This window comes from Saccostrea echinata, unplaced genomic scaffold (genome assembly GCF_033153115.1).
Source record: "Saccostrea echinata isolate AGI-Se365-2 ecotype Australia unplaced genomic scaffold, CSIRO_AGI_Sech_v1 ptg000004l, whole genome shotgun sequence".
Lineage (NCBI taxonomy): Eukaryota > Metazoa > Mollusca > Bivalvia > Ostreida > Ostreidae > Saccostrea > Saccostrea echinata.
The window spans coordinates 11,044,808-11,060,521 of NW_026889753.1; the positions used below are offsets into that span (position 1 = coordinate 11,044,808).

Below are 15,714 nucleotides of genomic sequence, written 5' to 3' on the forward strand. Positions count from 1 at the left end.
AAAATGAATTATTTCTTTGGAAATTTTCTCTGTTCCTGGGCATATCGGAGACAAACAGAGTAAAAGTTTTAACGAGCAAGGGTATTTTTATCGTATAATACAGAAAGTATTTTCATTGTTTTAATGATCAGGTAGACTTGTAAGTGATTGATAAATAAAAATGAGACAAAAATAACTTATTAAATGTTCTTTAAAGACCAAGAGAGGCCAATGTGAAAGGTAAAAAAAAAAAATAGAGATTTTGTTAGTTGTTTGCATGGTGATAGTGATAAATGGGGGACAGACAGATACTAGTCTAATAATTTTGTTGATCCTGATCATCCTATTTTTCTTGGTTTTGTGTAGCAAAGCTTCCTCTATCATGAATTTATACTTTATCATTTATTTTATACTCTATGGATCGTCTAAATTTTTGTATTGTAGCATACTTAAGGCCCTTGGGCCTCTTGTTTGATTTAAGGAAATTTTCTTTTGAAAAATATGCAAAAAATTATATAAAACTCCTGTTTTTAAATACTTCTGATGCATTCTTATGCATACGAATCCTAACATACATGTTCGCATATCCTATACCTTTATAAACGGGTAGAATTAGCATTGTGGGATCTTTGGAAGAAACTTAATACAAAGTATCCATTTATATACAGTGTTATTAATTGATACAATTTTAACTTCAGGTATTGGTCCAACCACGTCTTTAGCCAATGATCTGAAATCGGCCGCTGGAAGTACTGCTAGATACGTTCAGGCTACCTCCCCAGCAGACTTGGCTACAAAATTCAACACCGTTCTAACAAAAATCGCCGTCTGTCCTACGTCTACTTTTCCTGGCCCTACGTCAGTAGGTTAGGATGTCTGAGTAACACAGTGTTATATTGAATATCTCAATATCTCCTACATGTACCAAATTTTTCAACCTGCAAAGTTTTTCATTGAAATATATAGACAACATCTTCCTTTGATTACCTCAGATATATTGTTGTGTAATTGACAAGTCTAAGATATAATTAATGAGGTTGGGACTCCCATCCAGTATACTTCATGCTTGAGCAATAAACTTTTATACAAAAGACCTTAGTTGTATAGTCTACATGAATGCTTCAAATTAGACATTTTCAGTCACACGTATGTGATCTTTCTTTTCAGCTTGCAAGCTCGACATAGTTTTCATTGTTGAAAATTTTAACCTGCGTTTCATAAAAAGATTTGTGGCAGAGTTAGTCGAGGATTTACCTATTTCTTCAGATGGCGTCAGGGTAGGTTTTGTGGTATTTGATAATGGAGCAAGAACCGAGTTTGGGCTCACTTCTTATACGAGTTCCGAGGCCGTCAAAGGAGCAATTGAAGGAATTTCACAGACGTCTAGCAACTATCATTATGTAGACAAGGGATTAATTCATGCCCGTGACTACGTGCTCACGGCTGCTGGCGGAGATCGCGCAGATGCTAATAACTATTATGTCTTTATCGTGGGGCCATATTACAGTGAACCAGTCACAACAGCAAGAATCATCAGAAGAAGTGGGAATAATATAATTTTTGGCGTCCGTAAGTCAATATTTGTCAATTTCTTATATATGTGTAATGTATTAAGCCACGAGTTTCGAGTTTCTGTGTTCTAGAATAATACTTTCCTTTATAATATTTTAGATCTTGGAACGAGTTACATAACTACTTATAAGGAGACTGTTGGTTCCTGTGGTGATCACTCTAAATATACAAACTCAGCTACTTATAACGACTTGATCAACATTAAAAATACAGTGAAAGGAAAACTCACTACCTGTTATCAGGTTCCAGTATACACGCAAGGTATTATGTTGTCGTTTAAGCTTACATGTATCAAAAGTTGATCGAAAATCATCCATCCTCCAAATGAAGCTATTTGTTTCCATCACTTTATTGTCTGACGTCATGGCGTCAGACAGTACTGGTGTCATAATAGTATTTCACTTGAGGTTCACGTCAAATCATGGCTGACGCAAAATAATTCCTGAATCTTCCCTTCCGATTCGGGCATTTTAACACGAGACTGGAGCTGAATTTTTTTATGAGATGAAAAACAATATGTAAACTTCCTGTATTGACTAGATTCATTATAATTTAGGGCGTGCTGACTTTTCTATATACTGTATTTGAGTGGGGAGTGATTAGGCCCTGGACTTGATTTTCAAGCACCTGCTCGACTTCGACCGAAACAAACTTGCGTGCCTTGCTGGATGGCTATGTATTTTTTGGTACTAAAATCTTTATAAAGAATTGTTTTACAAGATCTGAAAAGGAAACTTCTCAAAAGTTTGTTTTCAATTAATACCACCTATTCAAAGTTGTGCATTTTTGGTAAGAATATATAGCGAAATTTAATACTGTTGTGCAACCTGCAGTAAAACCAGATTTTATACTTAGAAAAATTGTAGTCTATAATTTAAGGTTTAATTTCGTGAGTTTAGACGGAAAATGAGAAATAATGGCATTTTTTGGCCGTCATTGCTGTCCGTTCGCGTTTAATGGAGCATAGAAAATTAGTCCAGATTTCCTCTAAAATAATTTATCTTGACCACACAAGGGCCTGATTTCGATGTATCGGGTTGAGAGAAATGCATGAAAATTAGAAAACACTTTAACAAATACCTTGCCATCACACTCGTTAACATTATTTACTCACAAACAATTTCAAATTCTATAAATTTAAAGAATTTAGACTAAACCCGGAGCAAAATAAAAATTCTGAATTTGTGTAAATATCGGTTAATTTGGAACACAGTGGTAACAGATACAGAAATCTGGTTAGAAAAAAGAATTATTTAGGCAAAACAATCATAATTAAGCAGAAAACGCCATGGTATTTCAATAATATGCATTATTTCAATGCTCTTTTTAACCCCACCCCCCTTCCTTATGACAAAGACTACTTCTTTCGCCCTGTTATAAAAAGCAAACATATATTAAATAATTTTTAATCCTTATGTGAATCAGCATGCATTAATTAAAAATTTGAGACGAAAAAATAACAAAAGTTCAAGGCGCAAGATCATGACATACAGTTCAACTTTTGCCATATTTTTAGAAATCCGTGTTCACCGCGAACACCCCTGTCACCGAGTGTCGCCAATATTTTTCCTACCTTGAGACGGATTTTTATGAAACTTGCTTTATTACATTGAATATTCATTACAGATCGGGAAAATAGCATTATACTTGCAAGCAAAAATTTTAAGTTTTATTGCAGTAAAACTAGATTTTATACTTAGAAAAATTGTAGTCTATAATTTAAGGTTTAATTTCGTGAGTTTAGTCGGAAAATGAGAAATAATGGCATTTTTTGGCCGTCATTGCTGTCCGTTCGCGTTTAATGGAGCATAGAAAATTAGTCCAGATTTCCTCTAAAATAATTTATCTTGACCACACAAGGGCCTGATTTCGATGTATCGGGTTGAGAGAAATGCATGAAAATTAGAAAACACTTTAACAAATACCTTGCCATCACACTCGTTAACATTATTTACTCACAAACAATTTCAAATTCTATAAATTTAAAGAATTTAGACTAAACCCGGAGCAAAATAAAAATTCTGAATTTGTGTAAATATCGGTTAATTTGGAACACAGTGGTAACAGATACAGAAATCTGGTTAGAAAAAAGAATTATTTAGGCAAAACAATCATAATTAAGCAGAAAACGCCATGGTATTTCAATAATATGCATTATTTCAATGCTCTTTTTAACCCCACCCCCCTTCCTTATGACAAAGACTACTTCTTTCGCCCTGTTATAAAAAGCAAACATATATTAAATAATTTTTAATCCTTATGTGAATCAGCATGCATTAATTAAAAATTTGAGACGAAAAAATAACAAAAGTTCAAGGCGCAAGATCATGACATACAGTTCAACTTTTGCCATATTTTTAGAAATCCGTGTTCACCGCGAACACCCCTGTCACCGAGTGTCGCCAATATTTTTCCTACCTTGAGACGGATTTTTATGAAACTTGCTTTATTACATTGAATATTCATTACAGATCGGGAAAATAGCATTATACTTGCAAGCAAAAATTTTAAGTTTTATTGCAGTAAAACTAGATTTTATACTTAGAAAAATTGTAGTCTATAATTTAAGGTTTAATTTCGTGAGTTTAGTCGGAAAATGAGAAATAATGGCATTTTTTGGCCGTCATTGCTGTCCGTTCGCGTTTAATGGAGCATAGAAAATTAGTCCAGATTTCCTCTAAAATAATTTATCTTGACCACACAAGGGCCTGATTTCGATGTATCGGGTTGAGAGAAATGCATGAAAATTAGAAAACACTTTAACAAATACCTTGCCATCACACTCGTTAACATTATTTACTCACAAACAATTTCAAATTCTATAAATTTAAAGAATTTAGACTAAACCCGGAGCAAAATAAAAATTCTGAATTTGTGTAAATATCGGTTAATTTGGAACACAGTGGTAACAGATACAGAAATCTGGTTAGAAAAAAGAATTATTTAGGCAAAACAATCATAATTAAGCAGAAAACGCCATGGTATTTCAATAATATGCATTATTTCAATGCTCTTTTTAACCCCACCCCCCTTCCTTATGACAAAGACTACTTCTTTCGCCCTGTTATAAAAAGCAAACATATATTAAATAATTTTTAATCCTTATGTGAATCAGCATGCATTAATTAAAAATTTGAGACGAAAAAATAACAAAAGTTCAAGGCGCAAGATCATGACATACAGTTCAACTTTTGCCATATTTTTAGAAATCCGTGTTCACCGCGAACACCCCTGTCACCGAGTGTCGCCAATATTTTTCCTACCTTGAGACGGATTTTTATGAAACTTGCTTTATTACATTGAATATTCATTACAGATCGGGAAAATAGCATTATACTTGCAAGCAAAAATTTTTAGTTTTATTGCAGGTGTCATAACAGTATTTCACTTGAGGTTCACGTCAAATCATGGCTGACGCAAAATAATTCCTGAATCTTCCCTTCCGATTCGGGCATTTTAACACGAGACTGGAGCTGAATTTTTTTATGAGATGAAAAACAATATGTAAACTTCCTGTATTGACTAGATTCATTATAATTAAGGGCGTGCTGACTTTTCTATATACTGTATTTGAGTGGGGAGTGATTAGGCCCTGGACTTGATTTTCAAGCACCTGCTCGACTTCGACCGAAACAAACTTGCGTGCCTTGCTGGATGGCTATGTATTTTTTGGTACTAAAATCTTTATAAAGAATTGTTTTACAAGATCTGAAAAGGAAACTTCTCAAAAGTTTGTTTTCAATTAATACCACCTACTCAAAGTTGTGCATTTTTGGTAAGAATATATAGCGAAATTTAATACTGTTGTGCAACCTGCAGTAAAACCAGATTTTATACTTAGAAAAATTGTAGTCTATAATTTAAGGGTTTGGTTTTGTGTTCATCCAAGTGAAACTCGTATGAAATAAAAATCTCAATATCTTAATAAATACTTCTTGCTTACTCTTGAAAACTGACCTTTGACACCTTCCATGGGAAAGCTGTCTTGACATGTATGCAGTTTGATTGTCACTTGCAGTGTCATGCAGCAATAATGTGCATATTACACTTGCAGGACTGCACAGCTACAGGTCTAACAAAACAATAACATGACATTTGTTGTATATGTGCAGATAGTTGAACGTCATGGGTACAACTATTTGTTTCGTTCCTAGCAATTCTGAGCGTACTTTTTCCATAACTGTCTGTTTTTTCATCAACTAGGCATGTCCGCCATGCGAAATCTAGGGGCTGCCATTCCGGTATTGAAACCAACTGACTATTTCTGTAATCTGATTCTCTAGTACCCCGATTACACAAAGCAATTAGAGAGATATTTCGTAAAACATCTCCAGCTATTAGAATGATTCGATCTAAATGTTTAATATTGTTTATTATAAAAGTAACATTGATGTTTACGTCATATCAGGGAATGCTCCGTCTTTGATTTTACAAGGGACAGATAAATTAATACGCGCCCAGTTTTAGCAGTTCCGACTGAATTTTACGTCTGTTATTTCTTTCGCAGGTAAGGCTATTAATTACCTTTTATCAAATAAGCATATTAATCCTACAAATGTAGGACAATGTCATATAATATTGAAGAATACTGCACGAAAATTAAAAACTATAATCACTCAGCGTAATTTATTTCTGAGGTCTGTCATGCGATATTCGGCTAAAGTGAAAGTAGGAGCTGGTAAGTCGATTTGTTGTGTTTATTGTGATTTATGAGCCTTATCTCAGAAATACGATATAACTCCTAGTATCAGTAATACATTTTGAGTATGACAACGCCTGCGATCTGATGCACATCAATTTTAAAAAGGTTAAACGTTATACAAAGGATCTGAGAATTTCCACGTGTTTCTTGCAGACCACAATTTGGTAGCGGGCAATATTTAAGGTTCCTCTAATAAATGTTACTATGTTTCAAAATACTAAAAGTATTCGTCATTGTATCAAAATATAGTTCAGTCAAAAACAGGGTTTCAAATATTATGAGTAAAGTAAAGAACTTAATTTTGTTTTCATTAATGAGCGATTTTCGTGTAAGATCCTTCATTGAGCCTCAGACACACCAAGTTAAATGTCCAATGACGGCTAAGTGAAGTGGCTGTACGTAGTACACACATATGGTAAATCAGATGTGTTATTTGTAAATCAAAATTTTGATATTCAAATTTTATTGCTTTTTTGTTTTACTTTTTGTAAAAGAGATGCAAGTATTATTAATTATTTATATAAATAATTTTCACATGTTTGTACTATGTATACAAACCATCATTTTGGACTTGGTCCTTCTAATTTGCAGATTAGTGCAGTATATGTAGTTCTCATGGGGAAAAGTGAATTAAATGATAAAAATTTTCAAGGATATCAACTTAATTTGCTTATTGCTTGATATGTAAATTGTTCATCAAATAAAGAGTGCAGCAAAATTGAAAAATAGTTTTTTTTTAAGATGAAAATTGCATAAAGTATTAATAATTAATATGCTCTAGTTGAAATGGTTAAGATTTAAAACTTGAATTTCTGCAACTGCATTGGTTTCATCAAAAAGGGATAATAAAGGGGTCTTACCTGATCTTAAGTTACCATTGAGCATGCTGAATCAAATGCTACCAAGCATGTTTATTTTTAATTGAATGTTCATTTTATGGAAGTTTTTCATATGCTCAATCAGACTTAGGTTGCTGGTTGCACTTGTAAGGAAGAGATAAGGTGCTGGGGATGGGGTGGGGGGTAAACCTTGGTATTGACCCATAAATACCATAATATTCTTGTAGAAACCTCTAAGATTTTTCTATAAAATTGAAAAAAAAAAATGAATGTACATGTAGCCACCACTTTATCTCAAAGGTTATTATTTTTTTTTTTTGAGAACCTGCATTTTAATGGTACAGGCAAACCTTGTTATTTCTATCCTGATGGGACCAATAAAAAAAATCAAGAAATCTGGTATAGTTTGACACATTGAGGTTAAAATACTTAAAGAAAAAATGGAAGAGACTTTCAATGAAATATGAAGATAACAAACAATAATCAAATTCACATTTATTGATGTTCGAGAGATTGAAGCAAAACTCTATTCTTATAATGTCTCATAGAAAAAAGTTTTATCGGACACAGTTTCAGGAAATAAATACCATTCAGTTAAAACACGGACACCCTTCAACATGTTCAACAAAGATTAATATTAATATCTAGATTTAAAAGAATTGTTTTTGAACTTTTTTCCTAAAATTTATTATAACTATGTTTACCATGTTTACAGAATGCCTTGTTTCACAAAAAAGAACACTGTTCAGATATTTTCTCTGGACTGCCAATTTCTGCAAAGTTCTAATTCAAGTTCCCTCTTTGAGAGTGATCAACAGTATCGTTTTTTTAGTGGTATGTTATAAATCATTTATATTTAATATTTTACAGATTTCAAAGTTAAGGAGATCATTCAAATGACAGAGGTTTTGGTCCATGTTGGTTTATCTCAACAGTTAATCTTTTGGAAAGCAGTGTTGGAGAAAATATCAGCAACATGTGAAGACTGTGATTTAGTTTCATATGATATGGCTAGAGAAAGTTAATATTTTTGATTTCATGCTTGTGTGAACAAATGCATTGAACTTTCCAAACATCATTGAAAAAGAACATATGATGACCAAACAAAAATACATATTTGAACTTTCCACGAGTTTACAATGAAGAACATTTTGGGATCTTGATAAAGGATATTGTAATAGTGTTTTATCTAATTTATTCATATTGTTTAGTGCATTAAATGCAAAAAAATGTTTTAAAGTCACTCTTGTGAAACCCATGCTAAGAACACAGGTCTCAAATATCTTAGAGAGTTATATTAGAGTTATATTGTTAGAATTGAAGCTTATTTACAAAATTATACCTTATATCTTTAAAGAAAGTTTCACAAAAAATAGTCAAACTTGCATATACTGGTTAACATGTTGAAAGAAATATAATATCCTGGAAGTGATTAAGAATAAAAAAAAGTTCATTTATCCTCCTTTTCTTTTGTTCTTCTTGGTGACTTTTTTTTTTACAATAATCAAAGACATTTTACATTTTAGCTCATTTGAGCAGAGGCTCCATTGAACTTTTCTGATCAAAGAGTCTCTGGTGTCTGTCCATCTGTCATCCATAAAAATTAAACCCTAAAATAGGGGTATCAAAGTTTGACATGGGAATAGATAGGAAACAAGATGTGTACCCAAAGAAAGGTCTTGTCTCGAGGAATACACCTGTGAAATTTGAAAGACCTAGATACAACTGTTCAAAAGTTATGGCGAAGGTTAAAGTTTTTTAAATAAAAGTCAAACATCAAGGTCAAGGTCAAAGTGGTTGGTATCCAAAGGAAGATCTTGTCACAAGGATTACATATGTGAAGTATGAAAGCCCTAGCACCAACCATTCAAAAGTTATGGCCAAGGTTGAAGTTTTTCAAAAGTAGGTCAAACTCCTAGGTCAAGGTCAAAGGGTCAAAGTGGTTGGTATCCAAAGGAAGGTCTTGTCACAAGGATTACATATGTGAAGTATGAAAGCCCTAGCATCAACCATTCAAAAGTTATGGCCAAGGTTAAAGTTTTTCAAAAGTAGGTCAAACTCCTAGGTCAAGGTCAAAAGGTCAAAGTGGTAGTTGGTATCCAAAGGAAGGTCTTGTCGCAAGGATTACATATGTGAAGTATGAAAGCCCTAGCTCCAACCATTCAAAAGTTATGGCCAAGGTTAAAGTTTTTCAAAAATAGGTCAAACTCCTAGGTCAAGGTCAAAGGGTCAGTGTGGTTGATATCCAGAGGAAGGTCTTGTCACAAGGAATACACATGTGAAGTTTGAAACCCTAAGCACCAACTGTTCATAAGTTATGGCCAAGGTTAAAGTCTCATAAAATTTCGCAAAATTAGGTCAAACTCCAAGGTCAAGGTCAAAAGGTCAAATATGATGGTACCCAAAGAAAGGTCTTGTCACAAGGAATACACATGTGAAATATGAAAGTCATAGCTCCAACCAATCAAAAGTTATGGGCAAGGTTAAAGTTGACAACAGACAGACAAACGGACAAACAGATAAACAGACAAACAGACAGACAGGACAAAAACAACATACCCCCGGGATCTTTCGATCCGGGGGCATAAAAATCGTCCTTTAATGAACAACAAGGTAATGATTTACTCATAATGTATGCAAGCATCCTCAAGTAGTGAAGATTGAAGTTGGTCAAAATCATGGGCCATACTTAATATATAAATAATATTAAAATATTCCCTAGTTGTATTTTTTTTTTTTTCTTCAAATAAATCTGAGATCAGATTTTATATATAAATTGGTAAATGCATGTATACATGTGAAAAAAAAAACTTTAGAAAACATATAAGCCATGTTAGCCATATTGATAATGAAATATCCTCATGTTGTGGAATCAGTTTTGGATTAGACATGGCCTTATGACCCCAGGGTGGGGCCACAATATTAGGTCAAATTTGTTTTTATGAGAATTAAGGGGGATAAGAATGTCTTAGAAATCTGAAGAACACCAAGATGACTCAAGTGAATGTTGTGGGCCAGGCCTCTTATTTAAATTGCACACTTTCATTATCCCTGCAGATTTTTAACATCTTATTTGGCATATTTTTTAAGGAGAAAATTGTACACACCATAGAGTAATAGTTTAGATACATCTGGTTTAGTTTAGATACATCTGGGCTTTCATATAAAGTGCTATTTTTAGATCAACAGTGAGTCTCTTTAATTCTATTTTTAACACATTGCCATGTGGTTGGGACTACTTTCATGGCTAACATTTTCTTGTTTAACTAACAAGTATGCATTTAAAGAAATGTACCTATTGTAGTGAGTTTACATTTAAAACAAAGGTTCTTCACAAATAGTTGTAGCCACTTAATTGGTTTAATTATTTCATATTTTTTTGGATTTTTTGGTGCACTACTAAAACCTGTGGCTGCGCAGTCCTGCAGGTGTATTGTGCACTTCATAGTTGCAACCTGCTGCAAGTGTCAATTAAGCTGCATATACCCAGAGATTGTTTTCATTATGAAGATGATATGGACCAGTTTTCAAGTGTTAGCAAGGCTTAATTTTTGAGATATTAAGGTTTTTATTTTTAGTGAGTCTAACTTGGCTGCACCCAAAACCAAACCCTTAAGGTTTAATTTCGTGAGTTTAGACGGAAAATGAGAAATAATGGCATTTTTTGGCCGTCATTGCTGTCCGTTCGCGTTTAATGGAGCATAGAAAATTAGTCCAGATTTCCTCTAAAATAATTTATCTTGACCACACAAGGGCCTGATTTCGATGTATCGGGTTGAGAGAAATGCATGAAAATTAGAAAACACTTTAACAAATACCTTGCCATCACACTCGTTAACATTATTTACTCACAAACAATTTCAAATTCTATAAATTTAAAGAATTTAGACTAAACCCGGAGCAAAATAAAAATTCTGAATTTGTGTAAATATCGGTTAATTTGGAACACAGTGGTAACAGATACAGAAATCTGGTTAGAAAAAAGAATTATTTAGGCAAAACAATCATAATTAAGCAGAAAACGCCATGGTATTTCAATAATATGCATTATTTCAATGCTCTTTTTAACCCCACCCCCCTTCCTTATGACAAAGACTACTTCTTTCGCCCTGTTATAAAAAGCAAACATATATTAAATAATTTTTAATCCTTATGTGAATCAGCATGCATTAATTAAAAATTTGAGACGAAAAAATAACAAAAGTTCAAGGCGCAAGATCATGACATACAGTTCAACTTTTGCCATATTTTTAGAAATCCGTGTTCACCGCGAACACCCCTGTCACCGAGTGTCGCCAATATTTTTCCTACCTTGAGACGGATTTTTATGAAACTTGCTTTATTACATTGAATATTCATTACAGATCGGGAAAATAGCATTATACTTGCAAGCAAAAATTTTAAGTTTTATTGCAGGTGTCATAACAGTATTTCACTTGAGGTTCACGTCAAATCATGGCTGACGCAAAATAATTCCTGAATCTTCCCTTCCGATTCGGGCATTTTAACACGAGACTGGAGCTGAATTTTTTTATGAGATGAAAAACAATATGTAAACTTCCTGTATTGACTAGATTCATTATAATTAAGGGCGTGCTGACTTTTCTATATACTGTATTTGAGTGGGGAGTGATTAGGCCCTGGACTTGATTTTCAAGCACCTGCTCGACTTCGACCGAAACAAACTTGCGTGCCTTGCTGGATGGCTATGTATTTTTTGGTACTAAAATCTTTATAAAGAATTGTTTTACAAGATCTGAAAAGGAAACTTCTCAAAAGTTTGTTTTCAATTAATACCACCTACTCAAAGTTGTGCATTTTTGGTAAGAATATATAGCGAAATTAAATACTGTTGTGCAACCTGCAGTAAAACCAGATTTTATACTTAGAAAAATTGTAGTCTATAATTTAAGGTTTAATTTCGTGAGTTTAGACGGAAAATGAGAAATAATGGCATTTTTTGGCCGTCATTGCTGTCCGTTCGCGTTTAATGAAGCATAGAAAATTAGTCCAGATTTCCTCTAAAATAATTTATCTTGACCACACAAGGGCCTGATTTCGATGTATCGGGTTGAGAGAAATGCATGAAAATTAGAAAACACTTTAACAAATACCTTGCCATCACACTCGTTAACATTATTTACTCACAAACAATTTCAAATTCTATAAATTTAAAGAATTTAGACTAAACCCGGAGCAAAATAAAAATTCTGAATTTGTGTAAATATCGGTTAATTTGGAACACAGTGGTAACAGATACAGAAATCTGGTTAGAAAAAAGAATTATTTAGGCAAAACAATCATAATTAAGCAGAAAACGCCATGGTATTTCAATAATATGCATTATTTCAATGCTCTTTTTAACCCCACCCCCCTTCCTTATGACAAAGACTACTTCTTTCGCCCTGTTATAAAAAGCAAACATATATTAAATAATTTTTAATCCTTATGTGAATCAGCATGCATTAATTAAAAATTTGAGACGAAAAAATAACAAAAGTTCAAGGCGCAAGATCATGACATACAGTTCAACTTTTGCCATATTTTTAGAAATCCGTGTTCACCGCGAACACCCCTGTCACCGAGTGTCGCCAATATTTTTCCTACCTTGAGACGGATTTTTATGAAACTTGCTTTATTACATTGAATATTCATTACAGATCGGGAAAATAGCATTATACTTGCAAGCAAAAATTTTAAGTTTTATTGCAGGTGTCATAACAGTATTTCACTTGAGGTTCACGTCAAATCATGGCTGACGCAAAATAATTCCTGAATCTTCCCTTCCGATTCGGGCATTTTAACACGAGACTGGAGCTGAATTTTTTTATGAGATGAAAAACAATATGTAAACTTCCTGTATTGACTAGATTCATTATAATTAAGGGCGTGCTGACTTTTCTATATACTGTATTTGAGTGGGGAGTGATTAGGCCCTGGACTTGATTTTCAAGCACCTGCTCGACTTCGACCGAAACAAACTTGCGTGCCTTGCTGGATGGTTATGTATTTTTTGGTACTAAAATCTTTATAAAGAATTGTTTTACAAGATCTGAAAAGGAAACTTCTCAAAAGTTTGTTTTCAATTAATACCACCTACTCAAAGTTGTGCATTTTTGGTAAGAATATATAGCGAAATTTAATACTGTTGTGCAACCTGCAGTAAAACCAGATTTTATACTTAGAAAAATTGTAGTCTATAATTTAAGGTTTAATTTCGTGAGTTTAGACGGAAAATGAGAAATAATGGCATTTTTTGGCCGTCATTGCTGTCCGTTCGCGTTTAATGGAGCATAGAAAATTAGTCCAGATTTCCTCTAAAATAATTTATCTTGACCACACAAGGGCCTGATTTCGATGTATCGGGTTGAGAGAAATGCATGAAAATTAGAAAACACTTTAACAAATACCTTGCCATCACACTCGTTAACATTATTTACTCACAAACAATTTCAAATTCTATAAATTTAAAGAATTTAGACTAAACCCGGAGCAAAATAAAAATTCTGAATTTGTGTAAATATCGGTTAATTTGGAACACAGTGGTAACAGATACAGAAATCTGGTTAGAAAAAAGAATTATTTAGGCAAAACAATCATAATTAAGCAGAAAACGCCATGGTATTTCAATAATATGCATTATTTCAATGCTCTTTTTAACCCCACCCCCCTTCCTTATGACAAAGACTACTTCTTTCGCCCTGTTATAAAAAGCAAACATATATTAAATAATTTTTAATCCTTATGTGAATCAGCATGCATTAATTAAAAATTTGAGACGAAAAAATAACAAAAGTTCAAGGCGCAAGATCATGACATACAGTTCAACTTTTGCCATATTTTTAGAAATCCGTGTTCACCGCGAACACCCCTGTCACCGAGTGTCGCCAATATTTTTCCTACCTTGAGACGGATTTTTATGAAACTTGCTTTATTACATTGAATATTCATTACAGATCGGGAAAATAGCATTATACTTGCAAGCAAAAATTTTAAGTTTTATTGCAGGTGTCATAACAGTATTTCACTTGAGGTTCACGTCAAATCATGGCTGACGCAAAATAATTCCTGAATCTTCCCTTCCGATTCGGGCATTTTAACACGAGACTGGAGCTGAATTTTTTTATGAGATGAAAAACAATATGTAAACTTCCTGTATTGACTAGATTCATTATAATTAAGGGCGTGCTGACTTTTCTATATACTGTATTTGAGTGGGGAGTGATTAGGCCCTGGACTTGATTTTCAAGCACCTGCTCGACTTCGACCGAAACAAACTTGCGTGCCTTGCTGGATGGCTATGTATTTTTTGGTACTAAAATCTTTATAAAGAATTGTTTTACAAGATCTGAAAAGGAAACTTCTCAAAAGTTTGTTTTCAATTAATACCACCTACTCAAAGTTGTGCATTTTTGGTAAGAATATATAGCGAAATTAAATACTGTTGTGCAACCTGCAGTAAAACCAGATTTTATACTTAGAAAAATTGTAGTCTATAATTTAAGGTTTAATTTCGTGAGTTTAGACGGAAAATGAGAAATAATGGCATTTTTTGGCCGTCATTGCTGTCCGTTCGCGTTTAATGGAGCATAGAAAATTAGTCCAGATTTCCTCTAAAATAATTTATCTTGACCACACAAGGGCCTGATTTCGATGTATCGGGTTGAGAGAAATGCATGAAAATTAGAAAACACTTTAACAAATACCTTGCCATCACACTCGTTAACATTATTTACTCACAAACAATTTCAAATTCTATAAATTTAAAGAATTTAGACTAAACCCGGAGCAAAATAAAAATTCTGAATTTGTGTAAATATCGGTTAATTTGGAACACAGTGGTAACAGATACAGAAATCTGGTTAGAAAAAAGAATTATTTAGGCAAAACAATCATAATTAAGCAGAAAACGCCATGGTATTTCAATAATATGCATTATTTCAATGCTCTTTTTAACCCCACCCCCCTTCCTTATGACAAAGACTACTTCTTTCGCCCTGTTATAAAAAGCAAACATATATTAAATAATTTTTAATCCTTATGTGAATCAGCATGCATTAATTAAAAATTTGAGACGAAAAAATAACAAAAGTTCAAGGCGCAAGATCATGACATACAGTTCAACTTTTGCCATATTTTTAGAAATCCGTGTTCACCGCGAACACCCCTGTCACCGAGTGTCGCCAATATTTTTCCTACCTTGAGACGGATTTTTATGAAACTTGCTTTATTACATTGAATATTCATTACAGATCGGGAAAATAGCATTATACTTGCAAGCAAAAATTTTAAGTTTTATTGCAGGTGTCATAACAGTATTTCACTTGAGGTTCACGTCAAATCATGGCTGACGCAAAATAATTCCTGAATCTTCCCTTCCGATTCGGGCATTTTAACACGAGACTGGAGCTGAATTTTTTTATGAGATGAAAAACAATATGTAAACTTCCTGTATTGACTAGATTCATTATAATTAAGGGCGTGCTGACTTTTCTATATACTGTATTTGAGTGGGGAGTGATTAGGCCCTGGACTTGATTTTCAAGCACCTGCTCGACTTCGACCGAAACAAACTTGCGTGCCTTGCTGGATGGCTATGTATTTTTTGGTACTAAAATCTTT

At 33.4% G+C, this 15,714-nt stretch overlaps 1 protein-coding gene across 1 annotated transcript in view; it reads left to right on the plus strand.

The window, feature by feature from the left end:
- Positions 1–1,656: 1,656 nt before the first annotated feature.
- LOC133179327 (uncharacterized) overlaps positions 1,657–15,714 on the plus strand; it is a 30,098-nt gene continuing 16,040 nt past the window's right edge. Inside the window, exon 1 of the mRNA XM_061314108.1 lies at positions 1,657–1,812. The gene's annotated coding sequence lies outside the window, so the exon portion shown is untranslated. The remainder of the gene's footprint in view (positions 1,813–15,714) is intronic.